Source organism: Falco peregrinus, unplaced genomic scaffold (genome assembly GCF_023634155.1).
Source record: "Falco peregrinus isolate bFalPer1 unplaced genomic scaffold, bFalPer1.pri scaffold_40, whole genome shotgun sequence".
Classification (NCBI taxonomy): Eukaryota; Metazoa; Chordata; class Aves; order Falconiformes; family Falconidae; genus Falco; species Falco peregrinus.
The window spans coordinates 544,548-570,358 of NW_026599607.1; the positions used below are offsets into that span (position 1 = coordinate 544,548).

The window sequence follows — 25,811 nt, forward strand, 5'->3', positions numbered from 1 at the left end:
CTTCAGGAACACCAGGGCAACCCCAAGCAGGGGAACCAGTAATCATCCAGTGGAAGCCAAATGGCAGAGCAGCAAGTCAAAAGCTGTAGCCAGGTAAACTACAAGTCAGGAAAGGGTTGGAGTCATGAATTGAACAGATCACAGATTTTGGGTTACTAAGAGAATGCCAATCAGAACATAACACTCCAGTATTACCAGCCAGGAAGCCAAATTCAGAAGAATATAAACTGGTGCAAGATTCACGAGCTATAAATGCAACTGTGCAAGATGTCCATGAGGCAGTAGCACACCCGTATGCCCTCCTGACCACCCTGAAGGAGAATGAGGAATGGTTTACTGTATGAGATGTGAAGATGCGTTCTTCTGCCTTGTGCTGGCTGCTGCCAGTCACCAATCGGTTGGTTTCAAATGGGAAAGCCCTGAAACTGGTCGAGAAACCCAGCTGTGCAGGGCTGTATGACTGCAAGGAGTTAAAAATAGCCCTACAGTCTTTGGAAATCAATTAGCCAGTGAGTTGGAAAGCTGGCAAAAGAGGTAGGAAAATGTCGCCTTGCTGCAATAGGTAGGTGACGTACTGCTAGCAACCAGTAGTAAAGAAGATTCTATAACAAGGACCTCCTAAACTTTGGGGGCTAGCAGGGTACAAAGTACCCTGGGAAAAGGCAGAGACCACCCCAGAAGAAGCAACCAGTTGGGGATTTACAATTTGCCTGGGCCAGCAGAGTCTTGGAGCTGGAGGAAAAGGGCCATTTGTCAAATCCCAGAACCCAAATGAAAACAAGAGCTCAGAGCACCCCTGGGAATGGCCGGGTGGTGTCACTTAGGGATAATGAATTTGGGACTTATTGCCAAGCTTATTGCCAAACTGGTGAATAACTGAAAGAGCCTTTGCTGAGACAGTCTGCTGAAAAGATGACTTCAGAAGTCGTCACTGTCTCCGGCTCAGGTGCAAATATGTTAAAGTTGAGAGAAAATAAGGGCGTAGTATAACTAATAATAATGGTGAAGTTCAGGTATAAAATCAATATTTCCTTGAGGTATCGCTTTTGAAAGCTCCTTGAATTGGCAGAGATCACTTGTGAGAAAGGACAAGTTAAGTGTTGCATCTGTCTTGGAAGGAGTCCATAAGTGCAGCTCGGGGAACCACAGGCTGCTCAAACCCCCATGGTGAGGGGTGTGCCACCAGTTAGAGTCGCCTTGGGTGACATTTCTGGCACCTGAGCGGGTAACTGTCCAGGTGGATTTCCCAAGGGTAACTCCTGCCTCGCCAACCTGACAGCCTGCAGTTGTGCGTGAGGAGCTCCACAGTGGATGTCATTTCCCTCAGCTTTACAAAATTCTTCTCATGGTCTTCATCAGCGTTCTACTGCCCAAGCAAGTCCATGACACTCTGGGTGCGAACAGAAAGAGATGAGTAAAACACCAGCTGGATGGTCAGGCTGAGAGAGCAGTGGGGAAGGGCTCACACCCCACCTGGAGGCCACTGGGACATACTGGGGCAGTGTGGGCAGCACAGGGGACTCTCCTGATTACAGTTTAAGAGCTGTACACATGACCCAGTGGAGGCAACTCTCACAGTGTCTGTCGGTGGCACCAAACTGAGAGGAGCATCCCTGTGCCCTAGGGATGCCATGGAGGGGAACCCTGGCAGGTGGGGTGGCCGCCCTGTCAGGAGCTGCACAGATGCAGGACGGACCAAGGGCAGAGCCTGCACCTCCCTCGCATGGACTAACACCCTGCAGCTGCAGGGCCTGGGACCTGCCTGGCTGGGCAGTGTCTGTGCAGAAAAGGCCCTGCTGGTGCTGGGGGACAGAAGGCAAAACACAATCCCAGCCCGTGACCTGGTAGCAGAGGCAGCCAGCCGTGCCCTGGAGCGTACGGAGAAGTGCCTTGCCAAGAGAGTGAGGGAAGTGATCGTGTTCCCATGCTCATCACTCATAACACCACATGTAGACTGCTGTGTTAATTTTTGGATCTTGACTGGGGAGGGAAGGAGAGAAGAAGTTTCTTAATGGCTCGAGACAGAACCCATTACAGCAAGGAAGATGTGTATGACTGGGAGTGAGTTCAGTGAAAAGTCACTGAGAGGCTCAGGGGGCAGAGACCACCCCAGAAGAAGCAACCAGTTGGGGATTTACAATTTGCCTCGGCCAGCAGAGTCTTGGAGCTGGAGGAAAAGGGACATTTGTCAAATCCCAGAACCCAAATGAAAACAAGAGCTCAGAGCATCCCTGGGAATGGCCGGGTGGTGTCACTTACGGATAATGAATTTGGGACTCATTGCCAAACTTCTATATGAAGGTGTTGGAGGAAAGGGAAACCTCCTCGTCTGGACTCAGGAGTGCAGAGATGCATTTACGGAATGGAAACGGACTGGAATGAGTGCTCCAGCTCAAGGCCTCCCAAATCTAGAAAACCCATTGGAACTCTTTGTGCATGAAAGGTGACACGTTGCCTTAGGAGTGTTGGCCCAGAGCCTGGAACCATGGAGCAGAGCCGTGGGGAGCTTTTCCAAACAGCTGGACAGTGTCAGTAAAGGACGGCCAACCTGTCCGCGCACGGTGGCAGCTACAGTATTACCGATGCAAGAGGCCCAGGAACTGACACCTGGGCAAAAATGACATGATCTCGGTGGAAAAGAAGAAGTAACTCGTGATTGTTTAAAGACAATGGCAGAGGTATATTCTAGCCGAGTGGAATTAAAGGGCACGCCAACAGAAAATGGAGACTGGGACTTATTTGTAGGTGGTAGTAGTTTTGTGCGAAATGGGACCCAAAGAGCAGGACATGTGGTGGTAACTATCAGAGAGAGAAGAGAAGCCAAAGCCCTCTCATCTGACACGTGGGCCCAAGAGGCAGAACTCACAGCCTCACTAAGGGCACTGGGATTATTACCAACAGACAAGGCTTTTTTAATGCATGGACATATTTGAAATTTGCCTTTGGAACAGACCATGCCGATGGGGCTGTTGGAAAGAAAGAAAGAAAGAGGACTCTGAACCTCTCAAGGATCCCCAGTCAAATTATGAGGCAAAGACCCAACAATCATTTCAGGTGACCAGCTGACCCAGGGTGCTGGCAATTATGCATTGTAAAGTGCAGCACCTTGGAGACAGGTCGGTGCATATAGGACAGCAAGTGGCAGATCAAGCAAGGAAAGAAGCAGCTGAAAGTCAAATATTGCTAGTCCTGCCAGAGAAACGGCAGAAATTAGGACCTAAGAGCCCACAGGATCCACCAGAAAACAATTAATTGGCTAATATACTGAAGCAACCCCAAATCATGGATGGCGGGTGACTCCTTCGCATCAACTAACATTTACAGAGGAAATTATGTGTGAATTGGTTAAAAGGAAGCACCAAGAAACTCCCTGGGGAATTGAGAAGATGGTAGTTGTTGACGCAGTAGGCTCAGGCACAACTTATATGACCAATGTGATCAAGTTAGTGCCACGTTATTAATAGACTCACACCAATTTATACTCTACAGCTAAAAATGCACACACTACGCACGCTTTGTTATGTAAAAGGTGATCGGTTAAAACTGCTCGTTCACACGCTCCCACCTCCCAAGTTGTTGGTCCCAGGGCGGTGCCAACACGCTGCTCCCCCCTTGTGCAGGCATCCTGTTTTTATCATCTTTCTGTCCAACTCTCTTATCTCTCTGTGTATACACAGTTTCTTTGTCTCCCTTGGCCTTGCACATGTCCTTCACAACACCTGCAGCTTGTTAGAGCTGCGGCCTGTTATTACAACCAAGTTATTCGGTCTGGGTTGCTCATAATTTGCCCGTTTTCTTCCAGCCACTCCAGAAATCCCCCTTTTTGTTTTTGAGCAATCCAGACCCCATTCTGGACATCTGTTTAATTAACCCATTCATTATGCGTTGCAAACATTGAAACAAACAAGGAAGTAACAATATCAAAATCAAGAACACTATTACCACTACCAATGCTCCTTTAACTACAATCTGCAACCATCCCCTTAGCCCGAGGCTATTGAGCCGGTCAGAAAAAGGATCATGTCCTTCAGTAACATGCTTCATATTCTCGTGCAGTGTTGCTAATTGCTGAGTTATGCTTTTTGAGTGATCAGACAAATTGGAACAACACATCCCTTTCAAAATCTTCACAGCCATGTCCGTGTGCTAACAATAAAAAATCTACGGCAGCTCGATTCTTCAAAGTAGTATGTCTAACACCCTCTACATCAGTAAGTAGCTCACTTACCATTCATGAAGTCAAATTAAATTGTTTCTGACCCCAGCATGCTAATCTACGTATATTTTTTGCATTCATGGCTGCCATTCCTCCTGGAAGAAAAATAGATGTGGCTATAGCAGTGCTACTGATGGCAGCTGTACATTGTCGTTACATGTATCATCAAAAGTTCAAATAGGTCTCCCATGATCCCTACTGACATTGAATAAATCTTTCACGTGAGGAGCAAACAACGTTAACCGTCCAAGGTAACAAGGCACACCAACAGGTCGCATGGGAATACGGGGCCATGCTCTGTCTCCCCAAACCAGAAACACTCCTGGAGGAAGTTTAAAACCCCCTGTGGTGCTTACATGTAACCTTCCGGCTCTCAAGTCACTCCAAAGGGAATGCCCTGTGACATTTAGATAACGTACATACCGGCCCTGCTCCCCTTGCCTTGTAAACCAACTATGCCGCGGTTTACAAACCAGATCGCTCCTGTACCATTCACTGGTTGGAGCTGCGGTGACATGCTTTTACAACCTGGCATTGCGGTTGCAGTAACATTATCATATTGGACAGGCACAATGCTAGCCAGTAAGTCTAACTCCTGTAAAGGTAACTGATGTAATTGATTTAAATTTTCAATGACCGCTTTCTGCCAAGCTGCGCCACGCATAGAGGGCCAAACATATCTGCTGTTCGGGCTTAAACAAGAACCGCTTTCTCTGTTAGCCAGGTTTACGCTCCGTGGATTCCAATACCCATCAAAGTCGGTTTCATTCTCCTGCAAAGGCATACCAATCACACAGGTTCAAAAAGGGTTATCTGCTTGTTGCAAGCTCAGACAAAAATCTGTTACCCCAGCTGAATTTGCCCATGTTAGCCAAATATTCGTTCTGGGTAAAACGTCAAAAATCCCCTCACTACCTGGTGGAAAACAAATCAACATAGCTGTGCTCTACGTCTGAGGTGTTGCCATCATTTTACCTCCTTTTCCCAGCCGCTCCAATGCACCTGCAAGCTTCGAGGAATGTTTATTCTAATTCTACAAATCCTGTCAACTATCTTATTATTCTGATTAAGACACTGCAAAGCTAAGCGTCTTAATAGCCGGAAACTAATTTCTGCTAAAAACCCTTCACCCAAGGTCCTTAATGTAGCTTAAAACCTCAAGAAAACTACTGTTATTCTCAAAGTATTCACGCTTGTCTTTCCATATTAACAGCACATTACCAATATGCTAACACACCTAGAAAGTCAGACAACTCGCTCGCTTCAGAACAAAACACAACCCGATCATTACATGAGTGACATTTAAACACACTACCTCGATCACATGCACGTGCAACTCTCCAAGTCTTCTTGTCACACCACGTGCAATGTATGAAAACCCAAGGCTGACAGTTCAGACCACGCTCTCTACAAGCTGTGTCGTTTTTCTTGACCTGTTCTGAGCTGGGCAGCTGCGTTCACATGGGGTCAAGACCAAGTTCAGTCGATGCTGGTGTCGTTGAAGTGCCTCAGGACATAAGGCTACCATTGATATTGACCCATGCCCTGTAAAACATAAGAAATCAAACCTGATCCTCTACTTCAGCCGGATCCTCTACTTCAGCCGGATCCTGTACTTCTTTATTCTTAAGATCTCCTTGCCAGGGCCTCACCCAGCGTCTCGGAATCCATCTAACACTGGTATCTGTAAAAACGCAAGCATTTCCTTGCCCCGTCATTTTTAGTTCCGCAGGTCCTTTCCATTCTCCTGTAGCGACATCTCGGTATTGGCCAAAAACACTATTTCCACACTGGTTTACCCCAGATCTCAAACACAAACTATGCATTATTACTGGCGGTTCATTTCTGTCACCTGTAAACCATAAATAGTTCAATACGTATATCGCTTTTACAAGATGCTCTGCCGGACCCAGTACCTCTCCCCTTTTTGTTTTTGCAAAAGCGCTTTCAGTGTTTGATGTACTCATTCCACAATGGCCTGTCCCGTGGGAAAGTGTGGTATGCCTGCGATATGACATATACCCCAAAGCTGGCAAAAAAGAGTAAAGTTCCAAGAAGTGTAGGCCGGGCCATTATCAGGTTTGATTTGTGCAGGCACTCCAAGTGCCATAATGGCAGCATGCACATGTTTAATTACATGCCGTGCTGTTTCACCAGCTTGCGCCGTTGCTCAGAGCGCTAGGGAAAAGGTATCAATTGAAACATGCCCATATTTAAGCCTGCCAAACTCTGGGGTACGAGTTACATCCATCTGCCAAAATTGTAGGGGTCGGAGTCCCCGAGGGTTCACCCCCAAACCAAGGCCAGCTCCTGCCTTCTGACAATCAGGACAGGACTGTACAATTTCCCTAGCATCAGCCACAGGAATGTGAAATTGCCTGGCCAACACTTTTGCTGACTGGTGAAAAAACTCATGTGATAACCTAGCTTGTTCAAAGGTTTTAACAACAGGACCTGTCCAGGCTGGAGCGACAAGCTGCTCAGCCCGAGCGTTACCTAACGCGAGACCTCCGTATTTCTGCTGACTGCGAATATGCACAATAAAATATTCATCCCGATGCTGGTTCAAAAGCGTTAACAATTGTAACAACAGAGTAAACAATACAGGATTTCACACAGGTTTCACCATACTATGTTCCAAACGCTGTACCGTGCCCACAACATATAATGAGTCTGATACTACATTAACGGGTTCTCGAAACCAGTGCTGAAATGCCCAAGTAACAGCTCGGAGTTCTAAAGTCTGTAAAGAGTCTCCGGTCACCCCAGGGAGCAGTTTATGTTCCCAGGTTTCTCCTACTTTCCAGGTGACTGCAGCTTTCTGAGATTTTCACCCAGCATCAGTAAAAACAGTTATCCCTTTTAAAGGAACCTCCGATCGCAAAGGCAAATGTTCAATGCGCTGATGAGATCACAACGGCAAAAGTTTGTCCGAAGGGTAAGTGTTAGTGAGAGTTCCCAAAAAATCAGCAGCTGCTATTTGAAATTCTGTTGAAGCAGACAACGGCCAGTCCAAATAAAGTTGAGACACAGGTACATATGTAATAGTCGGCTCGAGGCCTGAGATATCTGCAATTCGCTGCCTCCCTTTGATAATAAGCTGTGAAAACAATTCAGGGTGCGTAACCACTGTCTTCCTGGGCTGGAAAGGGAGAAAAACCCATTTCAAAATTCGTAAATGCAGTTTCCCTTCTCCCAGCTGGATAATAATAATCCCTAATGGGTGTTCTCGCTCACCTCCTGAGTTAATTATCATCAACGAAAGAGCTTGGTTGTCTGGTCGACTGTGAGCATAAGTTGTTACCATCTTATTAGTGATCACCTGCAACGCCTGTTGCTGATCCTCATTCAATTGGCGGCGCTCCTGAGCCTGTGCAGATGTTCCCAGGAGCGGCATCAATGGTTTCAGATCATCGTTCGTAATTCCGCAGATACTACGAACCCACTGGACATCTCCCGTTCATTTTTGCACATCAGACAATGTTTCTATTGCTGTGTTAATTTTCCCTTTCTGAGGTCGAATCATTCCATTTGTAATGATCCAGCCCAGGTACAACCACCTCCCTTTCTTCTGAATTTTCTCTGGGGCTATCTTCAACCCCCTTTTTCCAAGACTATGCGTGAGCTGACACAAAATTCAGCTGAGAAAACGGCTCAGAATCCAGCTGTTTTCCTGCAACCGAAATATCATCCATGTAAGGCTAGATAAGTAAATGAGGATACTGCTTACAAATGGGTTCTAAAGCCCAGGCAACAAACAATTGGCACGTCGTAGGTGAGTTTTTCATTCCCTGCGGCAACACCACCCAGTGATATCTTTTCGCTGGCTCTGCTTTATTTATCGATGGCACTGTAAAAGCAAACCTTTCAGCATCCTGTGGATGTAAAGGAATTGTAAAGAAACAGTCTTTTGAATCGATAATCACCAAATCCCAATCCTCCGGTAGCATAACCGGAGAGGGTAGCCCGCGTTGTAAGGCGCCCATATCACACATAACGGCACTGGTTGCTCGTAGTCATGTAACAGCTGCCATTTCCCAGACTTCTTTGGGATTGTAAAAACTGGGGTGTTCCATGGACTAGTTGAAGGCACGATGTGCCCAGCATCTAATTGTTCCTGCACCAAATTATTGACAATCTGCAGCCGGTCTTGCTTTAGCGGCCACTGATCAATCCAAATTGGATCATCAGTTTTTCAGCTGATCTCTTCCAATTAGTGCCACAGGCAGGTGCATTATGTAGGGACATGTAGTTACTACCCTACCATCAGAGAACATAAATGCAGTTACGTCTCTACTGATAAAGGTAGCTTGAGTCCCACCACCCCCTACAATGCCGGTACCCGCTGGCATTAGAGGCCACCGCCTAGACCACTTAAGAAAAGGTACAATCGTTACATCACCTCCACTGTCTATAATCATCTGCATTTTGCACACTTGTCCACTAGGGTGTCTCAGTTATGTTTCTTCCTCCGGTTTTCCCCGACTGATGTGCATGGCTAGCAAAACACCAGGCTGACCGGTGGATCCGATACCTTCTACAGCCCTTGTCTTTTGTTCTGCGTTAGGCACTTCTGCTTCAAAAGGAATTAATTGAGCAATTTTTGATCCCTCCTTAATAGTTATAGGGGGAGTTAGTGTGTAAACCATTATTTTAATCCGTCCTTCAATAGGTCGTGGGACTACAAAAATACCTTTCCTAGATACTGAAGAACATCCGATTAATAAGGCACTCACACCATGTCCCAAAGGTCCCACAAGATTTGAATCAACCAATTGAACTGTGGTGTCGGTAAGAGTAATAGCTACTGCTCTTGTCAGGTCCACTCTGGTGCTTCCGGAGGTGGCGGTGGAGCAGCGGTCCAAGCACCCTGGACTTGTGTCGTACCACAAGGGCGAGACGTGCTCCGTGTCTCGTTCCCCTTTTTCCGACAATCACTGGTGTTATGATTATCTTCCCAACACTGCACACACCATTTCTTTTGCTGTGAGCCTGGAACATGACGTTGTGATTTAATATGTCCCATCCTGCCACAATTAAAACATCTCCTAGCTTGCCTCCCGTTATTATTTTTACCTTGCACAAGCGGCTTCACTGCAGCTCCTACCGCGGCAGCCATAAAGGCAGTTTTTTCCTGATCAATCAATCATTCTTTCTGCCACCTCCAACAGCTGGACAGCTGATGACCCACGTGGCAGGAGGCTTAAAGCTTTCTTAGTTCTCTCATTAGCATTATCATAAGCAAGCATATCAAGAAACTTTGCTTTCATATCCTCATTCAGATCAGGATTAATCATGAGAGCGGCATGCAGTCTGTCTATAAATTTTGGGTAAGATTCTATAGGTCCCTGTTCTATCCCCGTAAATGCTGGTGCTATTTTGTCATGATGGAGGGCAAAAATCGTTTTCAGAGCTAGTTCCTGCATTAATCGTAACACCTTGGGTTGGAATCCCACTTGCCACTCAGGGTTAGCGAAGGGGCGGGCACCTGTAAAGCATTTGGGCATTCACTCCAAACAGCGGATCCCCCTGCTGACGTGGCGTGGCCGCAGCAGCATGACTCGCTGCCTGCCAGCGTTGAAAAAACTGTATCTGCTGAGAAGCCGTTAACAAAGCTTGTGCAACCATACGCACATCATATGGAGTTAATAAATTTGCTGTGAAAATATGCTGAATTATTGAGTTAGTATATGGAGATTTAAACCCATATTGTGTTACTGCTAATTCCGCTTCTTTGATTACTTTCCAGTCTAAAGGTTCCCACTCGTTACCCTGTGGTGTTACTATCACAGCAAATGCCATCGGCCCAAATTGCCCCTCTATAATTGCATCCCAAATGACTCCCCACCATCGACGTGTTGGATTACAATTACCCCCCATGCCTCCCATTGGAACCAGCGGTGGTAACGGTCCCGCTGCTAATGTCTCCCCAGAGCCACTCTCCCCTCCTCCACCCTGTGAAAAAGGATTAATAGAGAAGGGAGATAGTGGCAATGCTATAGGAGCAGGCTGTGCCAATTCTAGCATCCATGTCTCAAGTTGCTCCAATTTTTTCATGAGATCTTGCAGCTGTACATTCTCCAAACCACAGTGACGTTCTGCAGATGCCGATTGGGGTGATGGAGGCGTGGACAGAGGCAGAGGTGGATAGAAGCTGTCCTCTGTCGAGACGTTATGCGTGCGTTCCGGGTATTTCTCTCTCCAACATGGACCGGGAGATTCAAGCGGTGGCAGATTCATTTCCTTTGGCTCTTGGCGCTTTAGCCGCACTGCTGCTACACACCATGCATCCCTGTCCTTTCTTTTGGCTTTTGGGAGCGAGGATCCCGAGAATGTCATAGCAGTAGCAGAGTCTTTTGCTCTAGCGCCTTCAACTTCTGCCGACAGGGCAGCAAAAGCAGAAGTGGTAGTTTGTCATTCTGCTTTCATCTCTTTCAGAGTTGCAGGAGCGGGCTGGAAACTAGGACCACGCGTGGCAATCAGTTAGCTGAGGGGAATGTGCTCGAGCTTGTCTAGACAACAATTAACATGATGAGGCATGTTTGCAGAGCACGGGGGAGCGGGAGACGGATGGCGCCAAGGAAAGGTAACACCTTGTGGTTAATTGCTGGTAGTTAACCACCAATCAGGGATTGCCTAGTATGCAAGGCTTAGCTTCAAGAACCAATTAGTTTAAAACGCGCAGCTTCTGAAAGTGTATAAAAACGCGTGCTTCTGTACAATGAATTGACATTTGCTTGCATCAGGCTGCGTCCCGTCTCTTCATTCGCTGCAAATTGGTGACCCCGACGTGATGCGTTTAAGGATCTAACGTGAAGGGCTCTCGAATCGCCTATCTGAGCGACATGCAGTGAATCCCACAGAACTTTGAACGATCTGCTGAAAGGAAGCAGGAGCCGGCCAGAAATCCCTCCGGAGTTGAGAGGTGAGCAGTGGGAAATCCGTAACGGGGAATCAGGTTTCGTCCCCAGAGGAGACGTATATGGACTCATAAAGGGTCTTCTAGGCAGATCCGGGAGTCCGTGCCTCAGTCTCCTCAAATGGTGACCCCTATGGTGGTGTTCCCAAGCCTTGGAAGAATAAGGACGGAAAAAAGCCAGCTCGAGGAAGAGGGCTGCGTTCCGGAGGAGACGGCTTGGCTGAACGATCGTCTTGCTGTCTGGACCAGGCGGACAACCTAAACCCCGAGGATAACACCTGTATGCATCGAGACAGGTGAGCAGCCAAGAAACTTTAGAGACTTTGAAAGAATGAAAGTGTGTACAGACAGCAGCCAATTGTATGATGCTGCCGTGGAGGGGAGCTCCGTGTCGGGAATGCATTTAACATCTTGGTGGCAAATTCTGACTACTCTTTGCCAAGTGTGGACTAATTCTACTAGCGGTGCTAAACCAGAGGAAGCTGTAAATTCCACCGACAGCGCGGCTCTTCTCAAGACACCGTCAGCGATGGCGATTCTGTCCACACCTCCTCTGCCCCCAAAGCTTCTGTCACTGACTGCAGCGACCCTCACAACACAGGACCAAGCACGGGAACAGGACAGCTCGGACAATGATTTTATTGACACTGATAAACCTTTTGATCCAGGTCCTATAGATCTGGAAAAGGAGCTAGACCTTTCCACCACCCCCTTGTCTCTCCCGATGCATTGATTGTATTTTGGGGGAGGGTGAAAGGGGGTCTGAGGGATTGGTGGCAGGAATGCAAGTGGGAAACACTTAAGTGATGGGTTTTGGGAGTCGCTAGGGCATGTTCAGTATTTTGTCAGACAGATCAACCTGCAGAGTGGCAGCCTGTGCAATACGAGGCTGTTAAAGAGTTAAAGCAGTGAGGGAAGGGAGGATTCATAATACATTTGCTATGTCCCTTCTTGAAGTGATGGCAGAGCCTTATACACTCACACTGCATGATTGGAAGTTACTGCTTTGTATGGTACTAACTGATACAGTATATGATGTGGTTATCTGATTTTTGTGAGCTGTGTGTAGTGGCCTTGACTGAAAACCTTAATCGGGGAATTGCTGTTAACTGTGAGCAGTTGGCTGGAGCAATTAACTGTGCCGATTCTGTGACTCAGGCAAGGTATCCCAGGGACAGCTGTTTGCAAATGAAGGAATGGCTATTAAGGCAGTCAGGGTGCGGGAGTCTTGCCACAGTCTTGCAGGGTCCTAGAGAGTCACTAACTTTAATACTAACTTGATTGATTGGCTTCAGAATATTTTGCAGCAAGTCGAACATCAGGAAGCTCAAGGGTTGCTTTTAAAACAACTAGCTGTGATAATGTCAATGAAAACTGTAAACGGGCAACTTTCACAATCGCAACCCCAACATGTGTCAAATGATTGTAACGCAGAACTCACAGCAGACTGTAATTCTCAGGCTGAGTTCTGGAATGCAGCATAACACATTTTTGCTTCTCTAATCTCTTCTGTAAGAATAGTACACGCTCTTAACTTGCTTAGTAAATTAGGCTGCTAGCTTGCTAAAAAAAGTAATACCACAAATACTATTTTTTTTTTCTGGCGTATTAACAGATGTTGATTCTGTCCATCATGTGTTGCTACAGAACCGAGTTGCTATTGATTTTTATTATTAGCACAGGGACACAAGTGTGAAGACTTTGGTAGGATGTGTTACGTGAATCTGAGTGACCACTGTGAATTAATTTACAAAAGTATACAAAACTCAAAAGCCTTAAAACAAAGATCTGCAACAGAGCCAGGGGCGGGAGGCCTTTGGTCTCTTCTCACGGCTGGGAAACTTTGGGCCATGACTCAAAAGTATTACAGGATTTATTATAAATATCTTTAACCACCATATTGATGTTTGCCTTATGTCTCCCATACCTTTTTTTCCTGTATTCAGTGTTTAGTCGATTGTAACATAAATCAGGTCATGGTCACCCAGCTACACACAACCTTTGCCTTGTCGCAATTAACAAGCAAAAAAGAGGAGGATAGAGAATGTCTGGAGAGAGATATAGGAGAGGAAGCTGGAGAATATTTGACCTAACAAGAGATGAGAGAACAGCTGGGTATTGTGAAGGAGACTAGGAAAGATAAACATGGTTATCTAGTGTTTAATAGGTGTCTGCATGCTTGTAGTGATATATAGCTATGTAACTGCATGAATGATTCCTGCCCTGAGCCTGGTGGCGCATCCAGCTGCGGTTTGTGTCCGGGCTCAGATGTAAATAGGGGCTTCTCTGTTATGGGAAAGTGTTTCTCTTTGCATAAAAAAGAGAGGGAATGAGGGGAATGACCCCAGAGGTATGTTCAGAGAAGGCATGCGATGTTTCGAACTTTTTGACTGAACCAGTTCTTGTTTGGTGTGCCCTTCCACCTATGTATAATGTTAATCCAAAAGAAGCTGATATTGTTTACACTTTGAATGTCAATAATTGTCTTTCTGTAGATGCTAATGTAGTAGGAGGCTATGATGGGAACGTGTCGCAGCGGTTCTTCTCTTATCCAGAGTAACAGCAGGGAAAGCATTAAAGAGTTAAATCACCTTGTTTGGTAGGCAGTTCAGAATGTGAGTCAAAATTGCCACTGCTTTTTGTTGTTGGCTCAAGGACATGGCTGTGAGGATTTTGATGGTATGTGCTGCGTGGATTTTAGGCGCCCCATTGCAGCAACATGTTATCAAAATCTGAGAAAATGTCAGCCTTTTTGGCATCCATTCACTCAGTTGGCAGTATTGTTTGTTTGCTATTGCCTTGGTTGCTGTCATGTTTGCAAGGGCCCTGCAGAACATGGCAAACCTGGTACTAGCTGTTCAAAAACAAAAAGGGGGAATTGTAGAATTGTACAGAACAGAGACAGTGGGTTGTTTTGACATAGATAAAGTGCAGCTTTGGCCTTGCTTTGACAATGTGCAGCTGAAATCCTGCAGCAAAGAGTTAAATAACTTTGAGGGAGTATGAGAAGAAACTAGGATGAGACAGAACAAAGGAGGAATGTGATGTCACCTGTAGAAGATAAGGAATCAGCACGAACAGTAGAGAGTAGCCTGTAGTGAACATCGTTAAGGAATGTGTTGTATGAATTTGTCTGATCACTCAAAAAGCATAGCTCAGAAATTAGCAGCACTGCGCAAGAATATGAAGCATGTTACTGAAGGACATGATCCTTTTTCTGACTGGCTTTCAAGCCTTGGGTTAGGGGGCTGGTTACAAACCATAATCAAAGGAGCATTGATGGTATTGACAGTATTGTTGGTTTTAGTATTATGTGTTCCTTGTTTGTTTCAACGCTTACAAGGAGTGATGAGTAACTTGATCGAATGCATGTTTAAAACAAACGGGATTTGGATTGCTCAAAAACAAGAAGGGGGAGATGTAGGAGGGGGCCTGGAAATCAGGACCATAAGTAACAATCAGTTAGCTGAAAGGAACGTGCTCCAGCTTGTAGGCCACAAACCCTGGGAGGATAAGGAGGGTGAATAGATAACAACCAACAGGATGAGTCTGGCCGAGAAAAGGTAAGGAGATGAGGAACAGATGGAGCCAAGGGGAAGTAACACTTTGTTGTTAATTGATGAGTGTAAAAACTTACTTAAAGTGTCCTTTGTTTGTAGTTAACCAAACAGGGATTGCCTGGTATGTAATGCTTAGCTTAAGGAACCAATCTGTTTAAAGCACGCGGCCTCTGGTAACATATATAAACTCATGCTTGTATACAATAAATCAACATTTGCTTGCATCAAGCAGTTTCCTGTCTCTCCATCGCAGCACCCTTGCACCTCTCAGGGTGTTGGTGTGTAGATGAATTGGGAACAATGGAGTAATTTGGCCCTTGGAGAAACTGTCAGGGGAATGGTCTTTATGTTTCAGTCCTGGTTTCTCACAGTCCATGTATTTTTTAATTGGCAATAAATTAAATTGAATTTTAATACGACACATTTTGGCCATGACCCATGAACATTGCTGGTATAATTTCTGCTTTTTTCCTGTTGAGTCAGGGGAGCGGATGAGCAGCTGTGGGGCTGGCTGGGTGCTGACTGTGTTTAACCCTCCACAGGACCACATCAGGACTGCTGAGCCCACAGTGGGGCTCCCCCGCACAACAAAGACCCTGACAGACCGGAGCAAGTCCTGCAGAAGCCAGAAGGATGGTTGGGACCTGGATCATGTTATGGACAAGGAGAGGCTGAGAAACTGGGGTTTATTTGAGATAACATCTAGAGTGAAAGACTGGAGCGCTGGACCCAGGTCAGTTGGTGGGAACTCAGTCAGTGGTTTACTTCACTATTTCTCAAAGCAAAGCCGTGAGGACATGATCTGGCTGGAGGTGTCTGACCACAGCCTTGGCTGAGTGGCCAACTGTGGCAAGAGCTATGGGACTTGTGTGTAACCAGTGACAGTAGGAAAGTGGCTCCATTTACATTTAGAGTTGCAATGGAGTTGGGTATCACTGAGCCACTAAGGATGACAGAGCTGACCATGCAGCAAATGTTCCTCGTAGCGACTGGGGTGTACAACAAGCAAAGGAAACGACTGATGCTTAGGACATCTTGGGGCACCTGGGGCAGCTTCCCCTGGGTATCCAGGGAACATGGCACCGAGCAGAGCCCTGTGTCCCACCCGATTACTGCCTTGCTTCCTTCACCGTGACCCAAGGAATTGCACCAGGACACCCTGCCGTGTGCCTCCACCCTGTTATTTGCCCCAACTTTGCACACTCACACAGCTGAGCTCTACACTGGTGCTTTACTCTCCTCAGAAGTTGATAGATGTCTCCACTACACAAGCCCCTTAAATTACAGAGGTGTGACACAGGAGTCCAGCTGCACCATCCTGGATGCAAACATACAAAAGCCTCTGGGTCAGGCAGGCTGGGTTCATTCCTTTGAGGAAGTGGAGTGCATGCAAACATTCCAGGAGAAACACAGTTGTGACATTAAAAGCGCTAAATGCACAGGATGTTCCAGAGATGACCAGGAAATGCCTTGTGAGGAGATTCGGGCAGTTCATTGCTGCTGAGAGACACCTGACTGCATCAGCTTCTTCAGTGCGTCCTTCAGCTCCTGGTTCCTCATGCTGTAGATGAGGGGGTTCAGTGCTGGAGGCACCACTGAGTACAGAACTGACGCCACCAGGTCCAGGGATGGGGAGGAGATGGAGGGGGGCTTCAGGTGGGCAAACATGCCAGTGCTGAGAAAGGGAGACCACGGCCAGGTGAGGGAGGCACGTGGAAAAGGCTTTGTGCCGTCCCTGCTCAGAGGGGATCCTCAGCACAGCCCTGAAGACCTGAACGTAGGACAGAACAATGAAAACAAAACAAACAAAAGCTACACAAGCACCACACAGAAGCAGCCCCACTTCCCTGAGGTAGGTGTGCGAGGAGGAGAGCTTGAGGATCTGTGGGATTTCACAGAAGACCTGTCCCAGGGCATTGCCGTGGCAGAGCGGCAGTGACAGTGTATTGGCCGTGTGCAGCGCAGCATGGAGAAACCCACTGGCCCAGGCAGCTGCTGCCATGTGGACACAAGCTCTGCTGCCCAGCAGGGTCCCGTAGTGCAGGGGCTGGCAGATGGCCACGGAGCGGTCATAGGCCATGACGGTGAGGAGAGAACACTCTGCTGAAAGGAAAAAGACAATCAGGAAGAGCTGTGCAGCACATCCTGAGTAGGAGATGTCCCTGGTGTCCCAGAGGGAGTTGGCCATGGCTTTGGGGAGAGTGGTGGAGATGGAGCCCAGGTCGAGGAGGGAGAGGTTGAGGAGGAAGAAGTACATGGGGGTGTGCAGGTGGTGGTCACATACTACAGCAGTGATGATGAGTCCGTTGGCCATGAGGGAGGCCAGGTAGATGCCCAGGGAGAGCCAGAAGTGCAAGAGCTGCAGCTCCCGCGTGTCTGCCAATGCCAGGAGGAGGAACTGGGTGATGGAGCTGCTGTTGGACATCTGCTGCCTCTGGGCATATGGTCCTGTCACAGGAGAAAAAGACAGCGATAATTTATGGGAGACTTCTGCAAGCACAATCAAAGCCATTTCCCACAGACCATCCCCCCGTCACACACAGACATCCCTCTCTTTTCTCGGAGACCTTCCTGCAGCTGTGTGGCTGCAGCCCTGCTTGGTGCTGGCCGTGTGGGTGATGAAGAGCAGGGCATCTGCCCACGGGCTCTTGACCAGCCAGCCCCACTCTGCAGCAGTGGGTGGGGGCAGGGACCAGTCCTGGTGTTTAACTTTGTCCTCTGAAACCAGTGCCAACGCAGAAGGGCTGGTCAGCGTTCTGCAGCGCCAGTGCTAAGGAACGGGAAGGGTGAAGGCACTGTAAGAGAGCTTTAGTTTTTTTCACAGCTCCCCCCCCATCTCTCCTGTTGAGTATTTTCAGATGTCAGAAAAGCAGAGCATTTTTGCTGCCCTCCGGTGGAACAGAGTGAGGTCTGTGAGGCAAGAGGATTGCCTGTGGGTGAGTGCACAGTGAGGGGGGGAGGTGGTCTGTCCTTCTGGTTCCCAGTTTCTGTGGGCTTGCACCTTCCTGAGATGAATGGTGGCCACACTCCCATGTTACCCTGAAATACCACAAGGCACTGCTGAGAACGGTCTGACCCACCACAGACCAGTAAAGGTTGTAGACTTTCATCAGAACTCAGCATCCCACCCACAGCAAAGGATACACAGCTCATTTCACCCACCCCAGCAGCGTTTTGTCCATCACAGAAACTCTACGCATCTACGTGGGGCTTTCAGATCGCTAATGGGTGCGAGGGGACAGGTTTCCATTCTGGAGGGCAACGCACTGCTTGGAAGGGAACTTCAAGGAGGTAGCCAAGTGCCCTAACAAGAGCATCAGGTTCAGGGAGAACCAGCCCCTTGCCCAGCCCCACATAGGGCATTGCCCACAGCCCCACGGGTGAGAGGAAAGCTGGGACACTTGTTCCCATGGACACACCTGCAGGAGAGGACCCACAAGGTCAGAGTGTGACTCTGCAGCTGAAACACCCATCCCCAGAGAGCCTGACAGCAAGAGCTAGAGAATAAAACTAACCCAAAACGGCAGAGAAAGAAGTAAAATTGCACTGATGGTCTAGGTAAGAGTGTCCAGGGCGAGCGAGCCAGGCACTGAGGGCAGCGTTGCCCTTGCCCAGCTCTGCTCGCCACCTCCCACACACCAACACTGCCGGGCAGCTGCTCTCAGCCCCTGTGCTCTGCAGAGGGACCGGGGCACGTGGCTGCAGAGCTGCACCGCGGCTCTGCTGGAGCTCTGGCTGCAGAGGGGGTGGCTCACACCTCGGGACCCCCAGCCCTGAGGGCAGAGGCTTTGCTGGGGGGAGAGCAGGCCAGGGGGATGCCTCAGAGAAAGGGGTCTGCACTGCACATGGTCAGAGAGAGCTTTCTGATTCTCCCTTCAACAACAATTCTGTCTGAAGTTTCCTATCAGTCCTTGCAATATCCTGGATGTCAGGAGACTTTCCTTGTGGGAGGTATCTCCCTGTGCCAGGTCTTTCCCTGTCAGTGCTCACAGACCACATCTCTGCCTCTGAGCACTGGCCCCGCACAAACGTGCCTCTCTGAAGGGCACTGGCTGGGCACAGGGTCCTGTCCGCAGGGGGAAAAGGGCAGCTCAGAACGACCCTGATGGCTCCAGCAAAGGTGCTGCTGCTGCTGTTCATAGGCGGAGGAGTGGCTGAGGGCACTTCAGGAGGCTCCTGGCAGACCTCCTCATCACTCAGAGTTACAGCTGGCAGTCTCAGGGACATCTTCAAACTCGAGCTCTCCATTAACATTTCTGCCTTCCCTCTCCTGCCCCCAACAACAGAAAACTGAAAACACAGATTGAGGAGAGCCCTGGATTTATCATAGCAATCCCTGCGCTGACCTTCGATACAAAAAGTCTCATCCAGACATATTCTGAGGGTAACCTATACTTGTAAGCAGCGCTCACCCTTGCGGCACACTCTCAACAGCAGAGAGATCCTTCCCTATCAGGGCTCAGTCCATACGCCCCCAGAGCTGCACGGGAGCCCCCCGGCAGGCTGAGAGCTGCCCCTGGCAGGCGGCAGAGCCCCTGCCCCAGCACACAGCCCCCTGGGCTGCAGGGACCCTGCTGGCAAGGACAGCCCTGGGCACCCCTGCCTGCACAGCCACCTTCACAGCCCTGCAGCCGGCCCTGGCACAAGGCAGCCCACATGCCCTGGCCCTCCCACGCTGCAGCAGGGAAGCCCTGCTCTGCAGCACACTGGCCTCCTCCACAGCACAAGGCTCCCACACGGTCCCACAGGCTGGGGGGGCCCCAGCTGCTGCAGACCCGGCTAGGAACTGCAGAGGCAGTGCCCTGCAGCCACACACTTACCGGCTCCAGGGCTCTGCAGATTTCTCCAGCAGGGAGCTCTCAGCAGCCCCCCACCAAGGGCTGCTTTTGAGCTCTCCCTGCCTCCCTCCTCTGCCCCTCTGGGCTCCCTCCAGCTGTCCCTGGGGCTGCAGGGGAACCTGCTGGGCAGCAGGATGAGGCAATCCCTCACGGGCCTTGCCTCACCTGGGGGGACACACTTATTTCCAGCAGTGGCAATTCTCTTACTAGAAAAAGTTTTGTGCAGGAGTATCAACTTTTGTTAACGCATTACTAGAGAGGACACCAGGAAGACTGCAGTAAAGGACCCAAGTACTCCTAAAAGAGTGTGTGTGCATGTGTGTGTCTGGTGGTTCTGCAGGCAGGGCGGGGAGGATGTCCCCAGAGCTTCAGTAAGCCCTGCAGAGCCCATTTCAGCACTTCATTGCACAGTCCGAGGGCTCAAGACTCAGCTCTCCCTTGCCCAGGCCATGTCTCTGCTCTGAAGCAAAGCCTTTGCACCCCCGGGCTCGGGGACACTTGGTACCAGGTTGCCTTATGGCCAGGCAGAGCTGGGCTGGTGCCACAGCTGGGGGGCTTCAGCCCAGATGTGCAGCAGTGCCCTCAGCCAGGGGCCCACGCAGAGGCAGCTGCAGCCCGTCCTGTTGCAGACAGAGCTGTGACCCTGAGGGAACCAAGTGCCAAGGCAGGTGGCAGAGCTCAGCACAGCTGCTCGGCAAGGACAGCAGCCTCCAACAGCCCAGGCATCCACCACGCGGTTTAGACCGGTGAGGCAATTCCAGGGCACCCGAAGGAGCGTTCCCTCCTTCTGCACAGGCCACAGCCTGCCAGTGTGGGACCTGGGGCCTGCACTCTGCTGCTCTCCTGCCTCACTGCCCCTGGGAGATGAGACTCCACCATTGCTTTGCTCCTAGTACCAAGGTGGACACGAATGATGCAGGGTTTCAGATCCAGGGGAGCATCACAGCTGCTGGCCCATCTGGCAGCTGTGCTAGAACGCTGATGCAAAGAACCTGCAGACACCTAAACGTGCATTGTCACTGCGCTGCCCTGTGGCTGTCAGCGGGCGGTTACTTGACCACTGGCTTGCAGGATCCCACCCAGCCTCTGTCTCGCTGCTCCCCTCCTTCTTCACTCACCTCGATGTCTGTAGGGCTGTTCTCTCACATCATTCTCACTCCTCTCCCTTTCTGCTTTGTCCTTTGAGAGACCAGCCTGAGGGCTCTTGCCATACAGGTTAGCCTATGGCAGTAAGGTCTCCCAATCGCCTCCTGATACCTAAGCTCCCAGAAGTCCAAAAGAGACACCTCTCACTTCAGGACAGCCCACCTTCAGGAGCTGGGTGGCTGCAGGCTGCGCTCCAGAAGGGCACAACTCTCCGGTGGCATCGCTGTGTGATCAGGGAGCCCCATGGAGAAGACACCCCAGGAGTGCTGCTGGGTAGCTGTGCACAGGCAGCTGCAATGTGCCCTCTGTGTCCCTGGCTGCAGGGGCAGAGCGGAGATCCTTCTCAGGTATGATGAGGCAGCATGAGGAGTTTGCAGATCGGTACTTGGAAACTGGCTGCCTCTGCTCTCAGCAGCGTCCAGTTCCTTCTCTGGGAAGCACTGGGGGTGACAGTCCTGCAGGTCAAGGAGCTGCCAGCACAGGGCAGCTGAAACCAGGGCGGGTGGACAGACTGGCTGTCCTCAGTCCGCACAAAGGGACTGTCTCTTTGCCTCTCAGGGCCCACCTGATGGCACCTGCAGTGCAGCAGGAATGGCAGTGCCAAAACCACTCCTCAGCTGTGGTGGGGCAACCGGAACAAAATACACAGAGAAAAATCCCCTCAACTCCGCTCCATAGTTGGGTGAACACGGGGTGGCAATGCTGTGAAGCCCTTTGATGCCCTGAGTGTATTTAATCCTAGATCACGCCACGTTCCTATTTCGCTACTGCTGTAGGGAAGGACTGACTCCTGCAGAGCCCACAGCAGAGTCTCCTACTCCCTGGAGCACCCTCAGCAAAAACCAACTCATGAGAGATCTACTAAAGGTCTTCGGGAAAGCAGAGAGGCCTTTTCATTGGGGTTCCTCTGAGAAATATGTTAGGTTTTGCTCAGCAAAGTCTTGCCTAACTCTTTTCCCTCTCAGACAATCTCTGTGCCAGGAGGCACCAGATGCCAAGTGGCTACCCCTTAACCCAGTTCCTCCTCCTGGCATTGGCAGACACGCGGGAGCTGCAGGTCTTGCACTTCTGGCTCTCCTGGGCATCTCCCTGGCTGCCCTCATGGCCAACAGCCTCATCGTCACCACTGTACTGTGCGATCACCTCCTCCGCACCCCCATGTGCTTCATCCTCATAACCTCTCCCTCCTCGACCTGGGCTCCATCCCCACCATTCTCCCCAAAGCCACGCTCAGTTTCCTGTACGACCAGAGCCATCTCTTACTGAGGATTTGCTGCCCAGCACTTACTGATTCTCTTTTTCATTTCAGCAGAGTATTTTCTTCTCACTGTGATGGCTTATGACTGCTTATGAGATTTGCCATCTACCTCGCCAACCTGACAGCCTGCAGTTGTGCGTGAGGAGCTCCACAGTGGATGTCATTTCCCTCAGCTTTACAAAACTCTGGCCATGGTCTCCCTCAGTGTTGTTCTGCCCAAGCGAGGCCATGACACTCTGGGTGCGAACAGAAAGAGATGAGTAAAACACCAGCTGGATGGTCAGGCTGAGAGAGCAGTGGGGAAGGGCTCACACCCCACCTGGAGGCCACTGGGACATACTGGGGCAGTGTGGGCAGCACAGGGGACTCTCCTGATTACAGTTTAAGAGCTGTACACATGACCCAGTGGAGGCAACTCTCACAGTGTCTGTCGGTGGCACCAAACTGAGAGGAGCATCCCTGTGCCCTAGGGATGCCATGGAGGGGAACCCTGGCAGGTGGGGTGGCCGCCCTGTCAGGAGCTGCACAGATGCAGGACGGACCAAGGGCAGAGCCTGCACCTCCCTCGCATGGACTAACACCCTGCAGCTGCAGGGCCTGGGACCTGCCTGGCTGGGCAGTGTCTGTGCAGAAAAGGCCCTGCTGGTGCTGGGGGACAGAAGGCAAAACACAATCCCACCCCATGACCTGGTAGCAGAGGCAGCCAGCCGTGCCCTGGAGCGTATGAAGAGGTGCCTTGACAAGGCAGTGAGGGAAATTATTTTTTCCACGTTATCATCACTCGTAACACCACATGTAGACCGCTGTGTTAATATTTTGGCCTTGACTGTGGAGGGAAGAGGGGAGGAAGCGGCTGGGTGGCTGCTGGGCTTTTGGCCAGAGACAAGCCATTACAGCGAGGAAGGTGTGTATGTGGGAGGGAGTTGAGGAAGGAAGGGAGGCAGCAGAATATCCCCAGGACTTAGAGGGCCACGGTTTCAAATCATTGGCAAACCCCATTCAGAATGAAGCTGGGAAGTGATGCTGACATTCCGAACCAACAAGGTCCATAGACAGGCCAGGCTGTTCCTATGGTTGTGCCTGGAGACCCGCACACCTACAGCACAGGTTGGGCTGGGGCTGAATCTCCTGCCTGGCTTCAGTGGGCTCCTGGAGCCATGGACAAAGCTTTGGGTGGAGGCCCCAGGTGAGGCTGGTCAGGGCCAGGAAGGCCTAGGGATGCTCTCAGGGCCCTGCCCCCATGGGATCCCACCTGCCAGTGCCCTCAGCAGGCCAGGTTCTCCTTCCCTCCTGTCCTGGGCTGTGCTCTGCTGCTCTCCTTCCACACATGCCTGGCCATCAGGGACACCACAACTGCACACTACTAGAAGCAAGGTGGCACTGGTCTTCAAATCCCTGAGCAGATTGTTGTCTTTGGTGAGTCCCAGGTGCAGATGAGCATCAGAGTGGGTGGCCTGGTTGGTCTGGGGAACTCACCCACAAGCCCCTGGGCTCCTGGCATCCTTGCTTACCTGTGCAGTGATCACCAAGGAGACAGATTCCCCCAGAAGAGACAGGCTCTGTGATCCACAGGTTTCCTCAGGTCATTTCAAGCAGACATTGTTCATGCCTCACCCTGACTGTATGACCTGTCACTCTGTCCTGGCTCGGGCTGGCATGGAGTGCATTTTCTTCACAGCAGCCCTTCTGGTGCTGTGCTTTGCATCTCTTCCTAAGGCAGCGCTGACCACACACCAGTGTTTTGGCCACCGCTGCAGAGTAATCACCAAGGCTTCTCTTTCTCACACTCTGCCTGCGCTACAAGGAGACTGGGGGGATGCAAGGAGCTGGGGCAGCTGACCCCCAGTGACCACAGGGATATTGCATATCCCAGGACGTTGTGCTCATCAATAACAGCTCGGGGAAAGGAGGATGAAAAGAGGACATTTGTGATCATGGCATTTGTCTTCCCGTGTCACTGATAGATGTCCTGAAGAGCAGCTTTTCTGGGGATGGCTGAACCCCTGCTGCCCATGGCAAGGAGTGAGCGAATTGCTCCTGTTGCTCTCCTTGCACACAAAGCTTTTGCTTCTCCTATTGAACTGTTATTTTCCTGACCTGTTAGTTTTCCTCTGATCCTCTCCCCCATCACGCTGGGCATGTAAGGGGTCAGTGAGCAACAGATGCTGGGCATTTGGGTGCTGGCCAGTGTCAAACCACAACTAATTCCTCCCACACTGCCACCCTGGCTGCTCTCCCCTTTGATCCACACTCAAGCTCTCACCCAACCTCATTGCCTGTCCAATACAAGAGCTCCATGTATCTGAGCTGCCCTGACCTCACACAGAGCGTCCCCCTCCCCTCATCTTTCCTGTAGGTCTCCCCTACAGACCTTGTGTCTCCATCCACCGCCAAAGGCGTGGGAGCTGCCCTGCCCCTCCTCAGCGCTTACGGCACTGATGTCACAGCTCTGTGGTGGCACAGGGGGCTCCTGCTGCCCGCGCCCCAGGCGGTGGGCTCTGGGGCCCATGTGGGCTGCAGCACCTCAGGGGTGGCACCAGGGCCAAGGGCAGGCTTGTCACACGGACACCGGTACCCAGGGATGGGAGCCCTTGTGTGGGAGGGGTTTGCTGCCCAGCAGAGGATGCTGGAGCGGGTGGCAGGGGGCAGCAGAAGGATGAAGGACGTTCCCACCACGAGAGCAAGGGCTGCAGTCCCCGAGGCCAGAGGGCAACAGGCGTGGGCTGCGCAGCCCTGGCAGGAGAGGGCTTTGCTCTCCCAGGTGACTCTGTAGCACCCTGCGGCCTGTGCCAGAGCTGAAGCTCATCTCCAGGATGGGCAAGATGCTGCTGCTGGTGCTGAGCGAGCCCCTGGGGGAGGCCAGCCCGTGATCCAGCCCTCCTGGGGCTATCCTGCTGGTGGCAGGCCGGCCAGAGAGCAGCTCTGCAGAGAAGGACCTTTGGGTGCCAGAGGACAAGCAGCTGAGCAGGAGCCATCGATGCACCCTCATGGCAAAGGCCAACGGCCCCCTGGGCTGCATTAGGAAAAGCATCGCTGGCCGATGGGGGGAGGTGACCCTTCCCCTCCTCTCAGCACTGCTGAGGCCACATCTGGAGGGCCGTGTCCAGGGCTGGGCTTCCCAGAGCAAGGGAGTTGTTGACCTACTAAAGTCCTGCAAAAGGCCACCAAGCTTCTTGAAGGGACTGGAACATGTCTCCCAGGAAGACAGGGTGAGAGATCTACAGCTGTTCACTCTGGAGAAGAAAAGCCTCTGAGAGTCTTATTAATGTATGCAGCATTCCATGTGAGCCAAGGCAACACTTTTTGAACTGAGGATGTTCAACCACTGCAGGTAGTTGCCGAGAGTGGTTATGGAACGTCCACCCCTTGACATATTCCAAACCTACCGAGCCAAGGCCTTGTACAACCGTCTTGAGCTGGCTGCACGTTTTAAACTAATTGGTTCTTGAAGCTAAGCCTTGCATACTAGGCAATCCCTGATTGGTGGTTAACTACCAGCAATTAACCGCAAGGTATTGCCTTTCCTTGGCGCCATCCGTCTCCCGCTCCCCTGTGCTCTGCAAACATGCCTCATCATGTTAATTGTTGTCTAGACAAGCTCGAGCACGTTCCCCTCAGCTAACTGATTGCCGCGCATGGTCCTAGTTTCCAGCCCGCTCCTGCATCTCCCCCTTCCTGTTGCACAAAAGAACCCCTGAAACCGAGCAAAAACAAGGCACAAGTAATAGAACAAATAAAAAACCAACTAAGACATATTATCAATGTCAAAATAACCCACTGTCTTTGTTCCGTACAGTTTTACAATTTCCCCTTTTTGTTTTTGAACAGCTAGTACCAGGTTTGCCATGTTCTGCAGGGCCCTTGCAAACATGAC

At 50.4% G+C, this 25,811-nt stretch overlaps 1 pseudogene; it reads right to left on the reverse strand.

Moving 5' to 3' along the window:
- Positions 1 to 239: 239 nt before the first annotated feature.
- LOC129783387 (olfactory receptor 14J1-like) lies at positions 240 to 16,739 on the reverse strand (annotated as a pseudogene).
- Between the last annotated feature and the right edge of the window lie 9,072 nt (positions 16,740 to 25,811).